The 6217-nt window shown below is 39.4% G+C and overlaps 1 non-coding gene across 1 annotated transcript; it reads left to right on the top strand.

Annotated features, from left to right (window-relative positions):
• The first annotated feature begins 3524 nt into the window (after nt 1-3524).
• Nucleotides 3525-3631, top strand: LOC111726165. Its single transcript, XR_002774013.1, has one exon. It is a non-coding gene; the product is annotated as a U6 spliceosomal RNA (small nuclear RNA).
• The last annotated feature ends 2586 nt before the right edge of the window (nt 3632-6217 follow it).

The raw sequence follows: 6217 nt of genomic DNA, 5'->3' as shown, positions 1-6217 counted from the left end.
AGGATCAATTAAAATCTCTTACCTTCCAAACACTTTGCCAAATTTTATTTAAAGATCCTTTTGTCGTTTCTAGGTTTGAAAATAAAGTAGAACCTGTGTAAGCTGACCACCCAAGCTACCCTAACAAACTAGTCAACATACAAAGGTGGTCAACATAAAAAGGAACTAGGCCTACTGTACTGATAGGCACATGTGGTGCATGTCCAGTCTATGAAAATTAGGGCAACTTAAGGAGATGGTCAGTGTAGGAAGGTGGTCGACTATGGAGGTTCCACTGTAGAAGTTATTGAGCTATACTTTTGCAAAATTAAAATGAAATTTTTTCCTCAAAATGGAACCACATCAAATCTGAGTTTAATGATTTAGGTAGGAAACCAGTGATGAAATGTAATCTATGCTTTCTAACTGCCAATGTTACTAATACAGACGATGTTAGATCTTTACTTTTTTGACTTATTCAGTAAATGTTTAAGGAATACCTACTATATGCCAAACTAAGTCCTGGGGATACAACCACAAATTAGACATGACGCTTGCTCATAACAAGTTGAAGGTCTTTTAAGGAGGCAGGTGAACAAACAGAGGTCAGTTCCTGGGTCAGTGTTAAAATGGAACCAACCACAAGCCGTAATGCAAGGCATAGGAGGGGCGTTTTGTCACGTCTTACAGGTGGATGTAGAGGGTCAAGGAAGTTTCCCAAAGCCTAAGCTGAGATTCAAGAAAACTGGGCCAGGGAAGGAGGGATGGAGCAGAAGGGGCTGCGGAGATGTGGTTGGAGAGGGCATGGCAGGGGCAGGACATGGTAATATTGAGGCTATAGAGTGGGCAGAAGCTAGTGCTGATAAGCCTTTGAGAAGACTTTGACTTTTCATCCTAAAAGCATTAGCAAGTCTTTGAAGGATTTCGAGCAAGAAAGTGTCATGATGACACTTTAGAAAAATCACTTTAGAAAAATCACTTAGGCTTCTATATAGAGAATGGCGTAAAAGAAAAGCAAGACCGGACCAAGAAAGGCACGGAGGTCGCTGCAGAAATACAGATAAAAGGAAAGGAGATTTACACTACATGTAGTTGGGAGGTATACATAGAGGGGAGGAAAGATGAACTAAGTCTGAAGCAGGAAGACCTCATGATTGCTTAGGAGAAGGTGTGTAGGTGTTAGGGAGTGATGCACTAAATTGGGTGAATATTATTTTTAAAATCAGTGTTGATTGAATAAATGGATTACTGTAAGGTTTTATGGAATATATAAATATAATTAGTAATTAATCAGTGAGACTATTCCAGCCTGCAGTTCAAGAGACATATGGGCTGGGTGTATAAATTAAAAGTTTTATATTACAGATATATTGAATTTTCCATTCCAGTCTCTCTGTATGTGTAATCACTTGGTATCATTCATCTGTCGCTCTGTAACAATATTACCTCAAACTTTGCAACTTGAAACAACACACATTTATTACCTTTACAGTTTCTGTGAATCAAGGAGTCCAGGCATGGATTAACTAAGTCCTCCATTTGGGGTTTCAAAATGTAGCAATCAAATTGTCAGCCAGGATGTGGTCTCACTGAGCCCAGCTAAGGAGGGATCTGCTTCCAAGGTCACTGAGGCTGTTGGCAAGAGTAGCCCTCAAATTGTAGAGGCAGCCTGTGGTTCCTTGCCCCGGGGGGTTCCCACATGGCTGCTGAGTTCCTCAAACCAGCAAAAGGGGGAGAGGTTGCAGCAAGATGGATGTTACGATGGGATGTTACACAATCTTGTAACTGTGCCCTGCATCACATATATCCTGTCTCCTCTATCGTAGACTCTAGGTTAGAAGCAAGTCACAGGGCTCGTCCACATGCAAAGGGAAAGGATCAGACAAGGTCTTAACACCAAAAGGTGGGGATTGTGGGGTCTCTTTGCCACACCTTCTCTCACATCCCTTGGTCACTCCATGCTGCACTCTTCCGTCCATTCCTTCTGAGTCTTCCAGGCCCCGATTGTCAGTCTCCACATAATCCACGCATGTATTTTAAATTCAATTACTTCTTACTTTCTAGACATTTTAGTATCATACAAATCACACTTTTCCTCTGTGTCCTATTTTTTCGCTATGATTGCTATTATTTTACTTTCATACCTCCTTATGAACCTGTTCATAGTCTCTTTCCGGCTGTTCTATTATTCAAGCTTGTGGAGTGATCACCCTTCTGTTTTTGTCTCTGCTAAATTTTACTCACAAAAGAGTTTTTTCCTTGCACTTAGTAATTTTTTTATGGGTGATTACAACTGTGGAAGGATTTTTCTCTTCCCCTGGGAATCTTCATGTGCTGAGTTGCAAAATGTCCCTGATTATAGTCTCAGCAGTGTTCTTGTGCTGCGCAGCCACGAGTTTCACTGGCCTAGGGAGGGTTTCTGTGTTCTCAGTTTGGGGATTCCGTCATAGGCACAGAGTAAATTCAGTCTCTACATCCAGTTTTGGTGCAAGCTCTTCATAAATATGCTGGAAACTGTCCCTGCAGCACCGCCTCTTACCTGTCCTTGGGCAATCTCCCCTCTCCAGCCACGTGGGACTCTGCACCTCCCTTGAACCTTCCATAGCCTGTCACACCCTTCCCTTACACAAGCTCCTCCCCCAGCCTGCTCCCTCCTCCTCTGCCTGGCAAACTCTTGCTCTTCCTGAAATCACAGGTTTAATATGAATTCATCCTTTCTCTGATTGCCCCAGAAAAAGCTTACTATTTTATTTCTGCACTTTCTTATTACTTTGTATGTCTCTTCTCATGCTTCTTATTTGGTAATCTGTGCATAAATATATAAAATATATAAAAATACATTCAATATTGGGCTGCACCTCAGCAGCGCCAAGCCCCATATACCGAGGGTGGTGGGTTTGAACCCAGCCCTGCCAAACTGCGACAAAAAATAGCCGGGCGTTGTGGCAGATGCCTGTTGTCCCAGCTACTTGGGAGGCTGAGGCAAGAGAATCACCTAAGCCCAGGAGTTGGAGATTGCTGTGAGCTATGACATCACAGCACTCTTCTGAGGGCGATAAAGTGAGATTCTGTGTCTAAAAAAAAAAACTGTACATTCAATAATAAACTTCTCAAGGACAGGGGCCATATCTGACAGAGCTCTGCAAATATTTGTCAAAGATTCATTACATTACAGGAACATGGAGACCTTGAGAAGAAATTCATTTACTTTCTTACTTTAATATTTTTATTTTAATGTATTTAATATTGTTATTTTAATATATATTCATTTATTTTAATATTTTTAATATTAAGCGTAAATGCTTAATCTATGTAGAATGAAATTCATCATGAAACATTTGTAGCTAAGAGAGAAAATGCGGGATATTTGATAATGCAAGTAAGACGTCATTCCTAATGATATGTGTAAGGATGCCAAAAGAGGAGTGATCATGTCAGACTCTTCTTGTTTTCCTTTGGTTATGTCAGCATGTTGTTTTAAAATCTGCTCATTCCAATACCTAGTCATCTTTGATCGGCCTCCATTAATTAAATTTCCTCTTGCAGTGCTCACTTCGGCAGCACGTATACTAAAATTGGACCGATATAGAGAAGATTAGCACGGCCCCTACACAAGGATGACACACAAATTGGTGAAGCGTTCCATATTAACAACAACAAAAAAATTTCCTCTTGCATATAGGGTTCATTTTTCTGTTTTATTTTGATCTAGTCATTTCAGATTGTATTGTGGGTATTGCAGATTACATGTCGTGGAGACTATGAATTCTTTTATTTTCCTGAGAAAAATATTTGTATCTTTTAGCAGACAGTCAGCTAGCTGCATCAAACTACCCCAAGTCTGAAGCAGGGTCCTGTGTGGTGTGTCACAGCTGAGATCTCGCTCAGTCCTTTTCTCTTTCGCTGAACTGTGAGGGGTCTGCTGTACATGTATGTAGGTCAGAGGTTAGGTATGGATTTGAACAGAAATCATTTTCAGAATTTGAGGCTCTCCCCACTCCCATATCTCTTTTTTCTAGAATTTCCTTTTCACTTTCCTACTACTATCCTGAACCTTAACTCTTAAAGGTTCTGGTTCTTCAAGCCTGTAAGATTTCAGATTTCTCTCTTAGTTTTAGTTAAACCTCATGGTATCAATTAGGGACTGCACTCAAAAAAAAACCCAAAAATCGAAAACCACCATTGCCCTTCAATTTTCCAAGTTCAATTCCCTTGCAGTTTAATGCATACTTTCGGTTACTCACCAGTGCCCTCAGATGTTGTTTTTGCTGTTCTATCCAGATTTTATAGTTGTTATCTGCCAAAGGTTTGGTTTAATACAAGCTACGTTGTTATTACCAGAAATGGAAGCTGTAGTTTTAAGTAGATAATCTTAGGTTATAGTAACATAAGTATTTGGTCCCAGATGGAGGGATATGGTTTTCCTGTTGACTTCTGCACTCACCAGATCACTTCAGAAGAGCAGGTTTTACTTCTGGGCAACACATTCTAAGGAAGACCTTGGTGCAGTCACAGGGCCTAGAGAAAGACATTCTAGAAACAGTTTAAAGATAAAGGGATATTTTGTCTAGGACGCAAAGACTCAGAGAAAACATGAAACTGCCTTCATATTTTTGAAAGCTGACCATGAGAATGGAAAAGTAGATTGTTTTCCGTATTAATACAGAGAGTAGAAATAAGACCAAGGGGTAGAATTTATAGAAAGAAAATTTTGAGTCAGTATAAGAAGAAACAAGTTAAAATTGGAAGTGTTCCATGTTCCGTACGGTAATGCATTGATTTGCACCAAACTGAACTCGCATCTTTGGAAGCTTTCAAAGAGAATCTGAGAGATCATATGTCCAAAATATAGTAGAGAAGGCTTATGCGCTGGTTAAGAAAGATGCATGGACTTCGCAAGTTTTCAGCTTCTATGATTAGCTGATTACACACAACTAATGCACTTTGTACATGTCAAATTTCTCAAGATTGTAGATATGTATTACTCAAGATAGCAGAATTATGGGCTAGGTTGAGAAATGACATTTGCAATTTGTGATTTTTAGTTAAGGAAAGTGTAATATAGAGGGCTAAATAATTGACCAAGATCACCTGATATTTTGGAGGTAAAAAGGATTGGGAAGGATAATCTGGATTTTTCAGATCATTAGCACATTAGACAATATTGTGGTGAAGACATGTTTGAGAATGAGAAATCTCCCTAAGAAGGTACTGATTTATTACGCTACTGTCTCTAAGACTGACATCCTAACACCATTGACTTTGCCCCACTTATAATCTGGACTTCTCCGTTATCCTTCAGAACGGGAACGGGGTGGGCCTGGGCTTTTGTTAGGTGCTTCACGCACACTAGGTTTTCTGAGCAAACCTCCAGGTTTGTATTGCTCCATAATCACTCATTTCCAGATGGGATCTGTGATAGGATCAAGACAGTTAGAAAAAAAAAAAATACAGCAAATTGGCAAAATTTATCTAAATGGTGTTTTGTTTTTTAAATCATATGGTAAAATAGGGATGTTAGAAAAATATTCCATTGTAAACTGTAGGATATCCCTTTTTGGAAGGTTAATAGTCTTCCAATCATTACAATGAAATACAGGGCACTGAAATATTAGATTGAACCATATGAATTTGCATATATTTGGCATTTCTGATAGACAAAAATGTCCATTTCGTAAGTTTCAACCTATTACATACCATGTCCCTGATATATGCCAGGAAGCTTCTCCTACATTTTGGATTATTAATACAGAACAGAGAATTAAACAGTTGTAAAGGATTTCAAGAATCATCTAATCCATCTTCTTTTTTTTGCAGTTTTTGGCTAGGGCTGCGTTTGAACCCGCCACCTCCAGCATATGGGACCCACACCCTACTCCTTTGAGCCACAGGCACCACCCCATCTTCTCTATATAAAAGATAAGGAATCTAAAATTCACAAAGGGAGTGCCTTGCCTTTCTTAAGTTATAAAAGTATCCAGATCTCTCAACCCAGACAGAGTCAACCTCCTGTCCCATTAGCCAGGGAGATGGAGTATGAGAGCCTCAGAGTACCTCGAGCACTGCACACTCCCTGCACACATACATGGCCAATTTTAAGTAATAAAAATGTATAAAACCTTATCAACATCAGCACTACATCCATCAGAACGTAATCATAGTCTGATAATATGGAAAGTATTTTAAAACAGTGTCTCAGAAATATCATGAAGAATGGGAATTATCATTATACCTCTAA

The sequence above is a fragment of the Otolemur garnettii genome, unplaced genomic scaffold, assembly GCF_000181295.1.
Source record: "Otolemur garnettii isolate 467f Iridium unplaced genomic scaffold, OtoGar3 scaffold00055, whole genome shotgun sequence".
In the NCBI taxonomy this organism is placed as follows: Eukaryota; Metazoa; Chordata; class Mammalia; order Primates; family Galagidae; genus Otolemur; species Otolemur garnettii.
Note: the sequence above shows the minus strand (reverse complement) of the source record. Positions and strands in the feature narration are given on the sequence as shown.